This window comes from Penaeus vannamei, chromosome 1 (genome assembly GCF_042767895.1).
Source record: "Penaeus vannamei isolate JL-2024 chromosome 1, ASM4276789v1, whole genome shotgun sequence".
Taxonomy (NCBI): domain Eukaryota; kingdom Metazoa; phylum Arthropoda; class Malacostraca; order Decapoda; family Penaeidae; genus Penaeus; species Penaeus vannamei.
In genome coordinates, this window is record NC_091549.1 from 11,469,973 (window position 1) to 11,482,442 (window position 12,470).

A 12,470-nucleotide genomic window follows, 5' to 3' on the forward strand; every position below is an offset into this window, starting at 1 on the left:
GATGTATCTCCCATTTGCTCCGAAGGATTTTACGTTGACAGACTGTCCTATCTCGGTGTCCAGGTACCGGGTCCCATCACCCCAAATGAGGACGGTACCGTTCTTCTTAAGGTCCATGAACAGGGAGCCTTCAGCCGCTGTCGGAGGCAAGAGGGGAGGAGGTGAGGCACACATATTTATATACACTTGTACAGTATATGTGCGTTTGTGTATTTGTATATATTCATACAACTGTCGTGTGAGTACACACACACACACACACACAGTAATTACTTGTTGTAGTCGTGAAGTCTCCTAGCATCTGGTATTGCTGCATCGTCTTGTAGATGCCAAGGCGGTGTCCGGGGATCATCTCGCAGTGCCGCTTGGACATCGCGTACGTCTTGCGGGCGTCCGGTTTCAGGTACAGGAGACCGTCCACGTCGAAGTGGTATTCGCCCTCCACGGAAGCTGTTCAGATAGGTACATATACATACATATATACACATACACACATATACATAAATATATATTCACATTTGTATATATATATACATACATTCATACATACACATGCACGGTTCTAGGATATTATGTCGCGGACGTAAAGTTGCCACCTCGGGTGCGACACAGCGTCCGTTTAGCTAGTGGATAAAATGTCGCGATGACATGTTAGTACGTCGAGATTCATTGTCAACAAACCTTATTTAGAAAGAAGTGTATGAATTTCAACAAAAATAATTTATTATATAGAACATATAATAACGATGGCATCAGACATATAAACCATATATCATACTTTTTTTCTCTAGGTATTAGTAAAATATTTTTGTAATGAGTATTGGCCTGTGGAGATCACAATTACTTTACCTATTTGTTCCAGATATTGCAAATCTACAGGGATATATATATATATTTTTTTTCAATAAGTGATTTGATCCTCTTGACGGCGTCTACAGTTGGTACTAAATGATCCCAGCCGACTTTGACTCGAGCGTAGAATATGTTTACAGTATGCGCGATGGGCTTTGCTGTTGAAGATGCCAGTATCTCCTCCGCCTCAGTCTTCCCAAGGGCAGCAGGATGGGGTTTGACCACTTCACAACTTCCCCATCAACGGCGCAAATCCTGGCACCACAGGTTCTGCCGTCGCACCTCCACATCACTTCTATAATCCCTTTCTTTTGTAAAGAAATGCAGGTCAATTCTCGGTTTCACAGTCGCCCGTTATGACGCTATAATGCTTCAGGCCCCAGGGACGTTGACTATAGAGGGTAGAGGAGAGTAATCGTCATTCAATCGTACGAGTTCGGGGTAGGGTGGTAATTGGAGCTCCGTTGAGTTCTCCATGCTGAGTGATATTTCACTCCTTGAATATTCCTTAATATAACAAGATAACAAGACATGGGACACACGACTGAAAGGGTCACTGAAACATGAGGTCAGATGTTTGCAGTGTGGGCAGTAGCGGAAGCTAGAGCAATTAGGCCAGATAAGGTTAACGGATGACCAGGTTATGTGAAGACAATTCGCGCGCAACAGTCACCGCGACATGGTGTCCGCCCGACACTGAGTCACCCCTTCATACAGCTTCGCGACTTTCCTTCCAGGTCATAGCGTCCGCGCGACATAGAAACTGTGCCCCCCCACACACATACACACACACACAATCTATATATATATATATATATATATATATATATATATATATATATATATATATATATACATATATATATATATATATATATATATATATATATATATATATATATATATATAATATTCGTAAAAGTTTTCCCTAGAGGTTCCCTTCAATCTGATCTCAGGGGATGAAAGCTCTACCAAGAGATGAGTCATTAGTAATTCAATCATTCTAACCTTCTTAAGAGTTGATCTCTCAATGACTAAAGTGGTCACAGCGAGAAAAAAATGTGTTCAGTATCACGGTACATGGCATACGATCCGTGAGGCCGCCCCTCTCACCGCAGGGCGAGAGGCCACACCGGGGCTGGCCTCACCTTGCAAGAAGAAATAGACGGCGTCCGTGTTGTCCTCGACCAGGTGCGCCGAAGGGCCTGAGTCGGCCAGCCTGCACTCGGAGCTCCCGTCGGTGAGGTTGACGAAGGACCAGGCCAGGCACGAGGGCCGCACGAAGCACATGCTCTTGCAGTCGCCTGTTGGGGGCAGACGGGAAAGGGTGACTGTCTCGCTCTAAGGATTTTTCCTCTGTTGTCTCTCGCTGTCTGCTCTGTACTGGTGGCCTGACTTCCTATACCTAGTGCTAGCGCGAATACACACGCGCCTGCTTTGTGTGTGAATGTTCGTCTATGAACAACAAACAAAAGCGTTGCTCACAGATGCTGGAAGCCGGCAGGGTCTGCGCCACGTCCGCCGCCGGGATAGTCTTTCCGGGAGCCATGAAGAAGTTCCCTCGGTCGGACCTGACGTAATGGACGCTTGGGCTCAGCGCCGCTCCCGCCGCCGCCGCCGCCGCCACGGCCGCCGCCACCGCCACCGCTAGCCTCGCGGCGTCCATGGCCATCGAGTGAAGTTTGTGTCAACAGTGTATTTCTTCAGTGCCTGAAAAAAGGTATAAGGAATTCTCTTTTTTCTCATAATTATGAGGCAAAAAGTAGATACCAAGTATAACAAATTAGAGTTCGGGCCGAATTCGATGTCCTTTGAGAAGAGTTCACAGGTCAAGAAGGCTTCAACTGAACTGGAAAACAGAAATGAAAAGAAAGGTAACTACTCCTTTTGGTCCCATTAAAATTGGTCCTAAATCACCTGATGAGTTCGGCCCAGCTGGTTCCAGAGTAATCAGCCCGTGGTTGAACGACGTCTATGTCTGTATGTATGTATGTGTGTGTGTGTAAATATACGTCAATTCTGCGATCCGAAATTATTTATCGCAGTATGACTGATTACCATAGCAGACCCAATCGAAGGCAAATAAATGACTAGCGAACTCCGGAGTGCTTTAGGCATCTTAGGTTAGGTTAGGTTGGGCTGGGTTAGAAGCGCTTTGACTGGAAACGGATATACTGCACTTATTGTAACACATCAAAATACACTACCGACGTTGTACTTCGAGTACGAATAAACTAGAATAATTAGGTATCACTGAATTAAGCCCTTTTAATATGGTGAAAAGTGCTCATGATTTTGGCTTAATAATGGCGGAGCAACTAGTATTGTGCTGACATTTGCCCAGTCTATTATCATAAATATTTTTCGGGTATTAATTTGCACGGAACCTGGCCAAACCCGTTCATAATCGCAATGCTCATCATTGTTTTTTTTCTGAAAAATTACATACATCGATAGACGAACATTTATAGAGTGCAAACCTGCTTGCTGTGACTCGGACTGAAGTGATGCTGTTAATCAAAAGGACTTCCGGACTTTCAGAGTCCTTCACCAACCCTTCTAGGGAACTGAGAAGTCCACTGCCTCAGGTACCTTGACGTGGAGGGCAACTGAACGCACATACACGCGACCGTCAGAGCGAGGGCGCGTCGAGAACCGTGGGTGAAATATGAAAACGGGCGGCGGTAATTGGCGCGGCTGTTGTATACACATAGTCGATGGATAGTTATCACGCGTGGGCCATGGAGACAAAAGTAGAGAGGAGAGAGGAAGTGCCATAGCGTCTTCAGTCGAAGTATATATTCGAATTTCTATGGCATGACATATTTTTTGCATATTTTGTAAGACAGCAAAAGACATCATACCACTTTCATACCAGTTTCGAGGAGTTTGAGTCGTAATGTTCGCCCCTTCTCCTTAATTACTAAACAAGGCTTTTAATCCGCAACTGCTTGTTTAGTAATCATCATAAACTCTTGACTGGTTGTTAAGGTCCCTTTCTCTCTTTCTATATACGCACACACATATATATGTGTATGTGCGTGTGTGTGTATAATAGTCGCTACAGATAAATCTTTCCAGAACGTTTTTTTTTTTTTTTTTTTTTTTTTTTTTTTTTTTTTTCCGTACCCTGATGCCGCCATTAAATGAACGCCAACGAATATTTTTACTAAGCGTGATACTTTCTTGATACAGAAAAATATTTACTTCGAAATGTGCCGTTGACATGAACTATTTAAAGGAGAAAGAGAGAGAGAGAGAGAGAGAGAGAGAGAGAGAGAGAGAGAGAGAGAGAGAGATAGATAGATAGATAGATAGATAGATAGATAGATAGATAGATAGATAGATAGATAGATAGATAGATAGATAGAGAGAGAGAGAGAGAGAGAGAGAGGGGGGGGAGGGAGGGAGGGAGGGAGGGAGAGAGAGAGAGAGAGAGAGAGAGAGAGAGAGAGAGAGAGAGAGAGAGAGAGAGAGAGAGAGAGAGAGAGAGAGAGAGAGAGAGAGAGAGAGAGATGGAGAGAGAAAGAGAGAGAGAGAGAGAGAGAGAGAGAGAGAGAGAGAGAGAGAGAGAGAGAGAGAGAGAGAGAGAGAGAGAGAGAGAGAGAGAGATGAGAGTGTAACCTACACATTCATATACGGAAAGCTAAACAAACATAGAGTGTGTGTGTGTGTTAGTAACTGGTAATACTTATAATATTAATGATGGTAATAATTATGACAATGACAATAATAATAGATATAATGATAACAATAATGATAATGATAATAATTAGTAGCGCTCAGAGTGCATACCTCCTGATGCAATAAAAATATTCACACGAATTATATTAAAATCACATTTTTCTCAAGTACACCAGTGGCGTCCGTAAACATAACAATGCAATTGGGGTAACTGATGCAATCATTTAAAAAGATCCTGGATTTGAATCCGCACCAACATTAGATGGCATCTAAATCAGGCTACGGCACACCTGGTAATAATAAAAATCTGTTCATAACTTTTTGTTATCCTGCTAACGAACAAACATATTAACCAGCACTACCAAAAACACAACCTCTTTGGCGGAGGTAATAATAACAATAATTACTATGATAATGGTAGTGATAAAATACAAAATATAACTAGAAGCACTCAGAGAGCGCATACCTCCGCCAAGGCAGTAGTGTCATTGATGCAATAAAAATGTTCACACGAAGAATTACATTAAAATCACCTCTTTCTCAAGTACACTGATATGCGTTTCCCTATCTCGTAATGCTGAATCCTTTTAAAAATCTTGGATCCGGTTCACAACCAAAATATAAACACATTCTAAGTTGGACTAAGACACAGCTAAGACAAAATTGCATTAAAAAAAACTATTCATAACTTTTTGAGTTGTCCTGCGCAGGATTCGGACCATGACCACCACCGAAATTTAATGGCATCTAAGTTATGCTGACAAATCTCTGGTAAAAATTTCTGCTGACTCACGAACCAACGAACAAACAAACCAAGGCTACTAAAAACATAACCTCCTTAGCGGATAATGTTAATGAGAATATTGATGATTATAATAATAATAATATCAATAATAGCTCAGCATCGAAACGAAACCGTAGCTACCAGACGCCGGGTCAGGAGTGGGGTCGGAGGAATTATTTACAAAAATGTTAAATCACAATCATACTTACAATTACTCCTTTGAGGTTCATTTACTTTATTGAATCAGAAAATCACTGTTGAATATAATTACTCCCATTACACCAGACGAAATGGCTTTGGTTAAAGAGAAGAAACTCATCATGGAAGACCTCAGCCATCGCCCTGTGGCAGGTCCAGGAGGCCCATGTCACGGGTGGGGCCGCGGGCGAATATTTGTCATTTATTACGCGTTTTCCATGTCCAATGCGGGACTGCGGTTGCTAGATTTTATAATATATTTACATATTTGCTACCAAGACGTGTTATATATACAAGCTATTCAGAATCTTACTATATTCTTCCACAATTACAATTATCTTACAGAAGTGATTAAAATTACAATGAATTCCTGAAGCTCTGAATTGCTGGAATTACAATTACGTATTTTTTGTAGTCAATTATACGTCAGATGAATTACAATTACAATCGCAACCCTGGAGACGAGCGCAACGTGACGCCTGGCCACGTGGGAACAGACTGCGTGTTCATGGAACTTGAGTGCATTATTAAGTGCCCGAAGAGGTGGTTTGAAGTTGCCCGGCGACCAGTGAATACGCTATGGGGAAGGGAAGGCAAAAAAAAAAAAAAAGAAAAAAAAAGAAAAAAAATATTTCACCGTGACAGAGAATTATAAACAAATACACATTTTTTTTTTAACCTTTCCTTTTGCGCAGAACTCCATCCATCATCATTCTCTTTAGTTATATACATTTTTTTTCTTTTTTATCTCTGTACGTAGTTGACCATGCCATATGCTATGATTTATGTGGATATGTGTGTATACGTCCTTTGAAAATATTTTCAGTATAACAACACCACGAATGGCAAACACGTACGCGAGCGCACGCACGCACGCTCACCGTTTATTTACCCAAAATCATGTTTCTTCTTAACCCATGGATCATATACAAATGGGTAATTATAGCGCTATGAAATGCATTTTCCTTCAAAGGCCATTTACCTCAAAAATCAACACGCTAGTCATAACACCTGTCGTAACTCCAGGAAGATCGGATTTATGCAAGTATATTTCAGTTGCTGAAAGGGATTATATATGTGTGAAAGTATCTTATCTGAGTAATTCAGTTATGAAATTACAAAACGATAAAAATCACTTCAAAATAGTTACTCCCAAATTAAGTTCACTAACATCTTTTAACAAGCTTTAAGATGACACACACACACACACACACACATACACACTCACACACACACACACACACACACACACACACACACACACACACACACACACACACACACACACACACACACACACACACGACAACAAAGTCCGAGGCAGGAGAATCTAGCGTAAAAACACTGGGATTTTTTCTTTCATCAAATGTAACTTTCTCCTGTAATTTTCTTAATCTGATTCCTTTCCTGTTGCCGATATTGCGAAAATAGTTCAATCAAACAGGGTCATCGCGAGAGACCGACCTCTCGTGGGATACTACAATCTACACAAATATTGCCAGATAGAACTGTCCCTCCAGACTCGTGGTGTACAATTGTAAGTGAAGGGAGCTGTATGTGTGTGTGTGGGGGGGGGGGGGGGAGCTCATGGTGATTACTTTACAGTACATTAGAGCAGAGCCAGACTGTAGAGTATTTTTCTTGCGCGGGGAATATAAAAAAATTTCATGCGCGGAAAACATCATTTTGTCTACATTTGCGCGGACGGATCTGCGGACGGATGATGAAACAAGTGCGCAGAAGGGTCAAAAGAATTTTATGCGCGGAAGATTATTTAAAAAAGAACCAAGCGTGCGCGGAAAGTTACCCGAGAACTACATTTGCGCGGACAGAATTTGACCGAATAATTTTTGCGCGGGGAACCAGTCTACAGTCTGGGAACAGAGCTAGAGGCTCTCTCTTTCTTTCTCTGTCCCTCTGTCTCTGCCTGCCTGTCTGTCTGTCTGTCTGCCTCTCTCTCTCTCTCTCTCTCTCTCTCTCTCTCTCTCTCTCTCTCTCTCTCTCTCTCTCTCTCTCTCTCTCTCTCTCTCTCTCTTCCTCTCTCTCTCTCTTCTCGGCCACGCACTCACATCCTTTTCCCAACGCTTGATTACTTCCGCTAAGGTGGGTTATGTTTTTGGTCACGTTGGTTAGTTTGTTTGTTCACTGGTTAGCAAAATAACAAAAAAAAAAAAAAAAAAAAAAAAGCTATGAATAGATATTTATTTATTTATTTATTTTTTTATTATTATTTTTTTAAAACCAGAGGTGTCTTTGAGTCTAATTAGATTCCATTAGATTTTGGTGGTGATCCGGATCCAGGATTCTTTTGAATTATTGCGTCAGTTACCCCTAATGTCTGAACTCCACCTTGATTATGTTTACGCACGTCACCTGTGTACTTGGGAAAGGTGATTCTGATGTAGTTCTTCGGGTGTGAATACTTTTATTGCATCAGTGACCCTCTTGCCTTGGCGGTTAGGTTAGGTTAGGTTAGGCTCAAATTTGACCAGGAGACTCCAAATTTCGTTTTCTTGGAAGTATGCGCTCTGAGTGCTGCTGGTTTTAATATTCTATCGTCCCATTCCTACCAAGACCTTATCATATTAGGATCCTTCAAATTAAGCATTATCTGAACAACACTTCCACCTCAAATACATCGTCCTCTCATTAGGCTTGTTTGCGCACTACTTGCATCCTTACTGTTTACATACCTTTAGCTATTTTCACTCTGTACATATGCACATTATTTGTGACTGTCATCTTTTTTCCGGGACGTCCCGGGTTTGGGAGAGTGACATCACAGATTGCTGATTGGCGAGCGGGTATGCCATTGCCAGGCGCAAAAGGAGCAGTGAAACTGTCCTGCACATCAGTCTAGACACGGCGCTGTGGGAATCACATCCAGAATGTGTACAAAATCTAACTTCTCTCTCTCTGTCTCTGTCTGTCTGTCTGTCTCTCTCTCTCTCTATCGCTCGCTCTCGCTCTCTTTTCATTTTCATTATCATAAACATGACTGCAAAATCCCCCCTCTGTCTTTCTCTCTGTCATTCACTCACTCTCACTCTCGGAAATAAATATGACTACATAACCCCTATACGAAACTGTTTAAAAGTTCAACAAAAATATCAATATGGCATAGGCATATCCATTCATAAATTCATAAAGGGTGACTATCGTCATTGGTTTATGCCCCTGCAAATAACTGGTAACAAAACAAGATATATTAACTCTGCATATCAAGGGGATATACACGGAAACAGGTCCGAGGTACCAATATCTGGTACCTACCTTTTTTTTTTTTTTTTTTTTTTAGAAACATTCTAATTACTTTTAAAATGAAATTGAAGGAGCATCTTTTGAATTGTCAATAATCAAATGTGTTAATCGTAGGCGAAGAAGTAGTAGTCATAAAATATTTATCTTAATATGTCATTTTGAATTTCATTCAATAAACATTTTTTTTTTCAATATTGACAATTGCCTTCGATTGATTTTAGACCTGATTGGATGAAAAAATGGCATTAATTTTGAGGTCTCGAATCACACATTCCGAAAATCCTTGGCTTTCGAAGAGTTGGCCTCAGTTTAAGTCCAAAGACATGAGCCCCCATGTAAATCACAGTCCATAGGTTTTACTCATCGCACCGAAGATATTACGTATTAGCAATAAACCTGTTATTAGAAAACCAATGCCGTATGACAACATCAAAAGGCTTTCGGGTTCATATAAATCGTTTTCTGTGAGGGATTCCTTCGCCATATGGATAGCATGCTCGTTTATCAGTTGCCAACATTTATTTTTTGATAAAAAGTCCCATGAATAAAATATCAATATGTTCGGGTTGAATATCCACTTTTTTATTTTTCAAGATATCAGATGGTGATTTGGAGACAGGAAAATGCAACGAAGGTCGTCTTGAAGACAGTTAATGGAGGTATCGAGCTTAGACATGTAGATTTGTCTGCCTTGCGTGACGTCAGACAGGGCAACAGGGAGTCTTTCTCCCTCACTCTTTCTCTTTTCTCTCTCTACGTCTCTCTTTCTTTCTCCCTCTCTCTCTCTCTCTCTTTCTTTCTCTGTCCCTATCTGTCTCTTTATTTCTCTCTCCCTCGTATAAGAGGAAGAAATGCGGAAGCAAACAGTTGCCTCGAGGCTATGGTACACGAGGCAACTGCTGGCTTCCGCATGCTTGAGTTTCAGAAGCTGAAGCATTGCGCAGCGCCTCCGTCCGCTCAAGGAGGAGCTTTCTACGGCTAGGCAGCTGTGGGGACAAGTGTGAAGCCTACCACTCGGCATTGTTTACATAATACACACACACAGATACATACACACACACACACACACACACACACATATATATATATATATATATATATATATATATATATATATATATATATATATATATATATATATATGTGTGTGTGTGTGTGTTTGTGTGTGTGTGTGTGTGTGTGTGTGTGTGTGTGTGTGTGTGTGTGTGTGTGTGTGTGTGAGTGTATGTGTGTACGCACATATATATACGTACACACATTTACACACCACGTTATTATTTTTTAAAATAACGAATCGTGGTATCGTGGCCATTTCTTGCCCCATGAGGTTGGATGAAGTTAATTTGAGGTTGTTTCCTAAACTAGTCCAGGGAATTTGCTCTTCATTTGCCCATATGCCCTTAACTTATCACGCTGAAGACGTTTAGAAAACTTATCACCTGATAATAAACTTAAAATTTACAGTATAATTTGAAAATTCATCCTCTGAGGTACTTTATCACTCATGACTTTATGATTGTTTTCAGTCTGCAATTACATTCGCACGTGAAAAAATACAGCATCATCATTACTTCTAAGTTAAGAGTAAAAGCTATGACAAGCGAATTAAAAAAAAAAAAGTATATTTAAGTGAGGGTAAATGCTTCTGAATTATTTTTCTTTCAAAAGAAATATTACCACAAAAAAGTTCTGACGATCGTGTATCATGACGATAAAATTGATTAGTTTCTGTGCTAATGACAGATTTTAATAGCAGGTAAAATCTAATAAATGCCGAGGCACTTTGATTGATCTCTCCCGCAAAAAAAAGAAAAGAAAAGAAGAAAAAAAATAAATGCAATAAAAAAATTAAAAAATAAATTAAATAAAAAATAAATGAAATATAATAAATAAATGAAATAAATAAAAGAGAAAAATATAAAATAAATGAATCAATAAATAAAAACAATCACAAAACATGAACCAGGAACGCCGTGCGCAATATGCAAATGGCAGGGTTTAATGGATGCTTTGAGGGAACAAGGTGCCTGCACTGTTTTGGGGTGCTTTACACGCAGAAAAGCCCTTGCCTCACATTCGGGACGGAGGTCGGCGAAAGACTGTAAAATGGTCAATTACCATCATTATGACGAAAATAGCCCCTTTAACACACGACACAGTCAGTATGCATAATTGTACGGTTATGCAATCAGATAATATTTTCAGAAAGATGAGGGAAAACGAAGTGGAAATATAAGGCAGCTGGCAAAAGGGAAAAAATAGAAACAATAATAATAAAAAAAAAATCAAGGCTCACTTTTTTTTCACTTCGTTTTGTTTCCCAAATCGCGGCTGCTGCTCGCTTGTCCTCGGATCTTGCTCCTCGGCGGTTGGTGCGAGTGGCGGGGGATTCCTCTTGTTTTGTGTGTGTGTGTGTGTGTGTGTGTGTGTGTGTGTGTGTGTGTGTGTGTGTGTGTGAGTGAGTGAGTGAGTGAGTGAGTGAGTGAGTGAGTGTGTGTGTGTGTGTGTGTGTGTGTTTGTGTGTGTGTGCGTGTGTGTGTGTGTGTGTGTTTGTGTGTGTGTTGTGTGTGTGTGTGAGTGTGTGTGTGTGTGTGTGTGTGTGTGTGTGTGTGTGTGTGTGAGTGAGTGAGTGAGTGAGTGAGTGTGTGAGTGAGTGAGTGTGTGTGTGTGTGTGTGTGTGTGTGTGTGTGTGTGTGTGTGTGTGTGTGTGTGTGTGTGTGTGTGTGAGTGAGTGAGTGAGTGTGTGTGTGCGTGTGTGTGTGTGTGTGTGTGTGTGTGTGTGTGTGTGCGCGTGCGTGTGTGAGTGTGTGTGTGTGTGTGTGTGTGTGTGTGTGTGTGTGTGTGTGTGTGTGTGTGTGTGTGTGCGTGCGTGTGTGAGTGCGTGTGTGTGTGTGGGGGGGGGGCTCCGTTTGACAGCTATGACCCTTGCATACTAACGCTCCCATTAACTCCCTCTGTTCTAAGGTCGCTGGTTCGAGGAGGTCATGCCCATACATACTGATTGATTATTCGTCTAACCAATGCTCTATATAGTTCCTGTATAGAGTACCCTGATTTTTTCCTTCAAATTTGTTAAGATGGATATGAAATGCGATATTTTTTCCCCTGCGATCTTGACGGGCAGAAAATAAAACATGTATACATCCTCAAATAAATAAAATGAATAAATAAAAAATAAACAAATAAAAAATAAAAATAAAAACAATAAGAAATGATACTAATAAAAAGTACTGAAACTAGTTTTGCCCATAAAAGTGTTCAAGATCCGCCTCGCCGTTGGACTTGTCCCCATACTTAGCTCCCCTGGTCCGTATTCATGTTGACACGTAGAAAAAGCATGAATGAGAATGAATATCTTCACAATACAAGGCATGCATTTGGCCGGTTTCGAATACATCTTCGTCAGAAATACTTACATATTTCTGACGCAGATATATACGAAACCGGTCAAATACATCTCTTGTATTCTGAAGATATTCATTGTCTTTCATACCTTTTCTTCCATGGTCACTGCTGTTTGTGTGCGCATTCTGTTCTTCCGCTTCGCTTGTTGACTGCACGTCCTTCATACGCTTTACCCATTATTAGAGTTATTCGCTCGAACGCTGGTTGGTTCAGCGTATTGGTTATAACTTTTTTTTTTTTGTAATAATTATTTCTTAATGTGACAATGGCTTTATTGTTTAGAAGC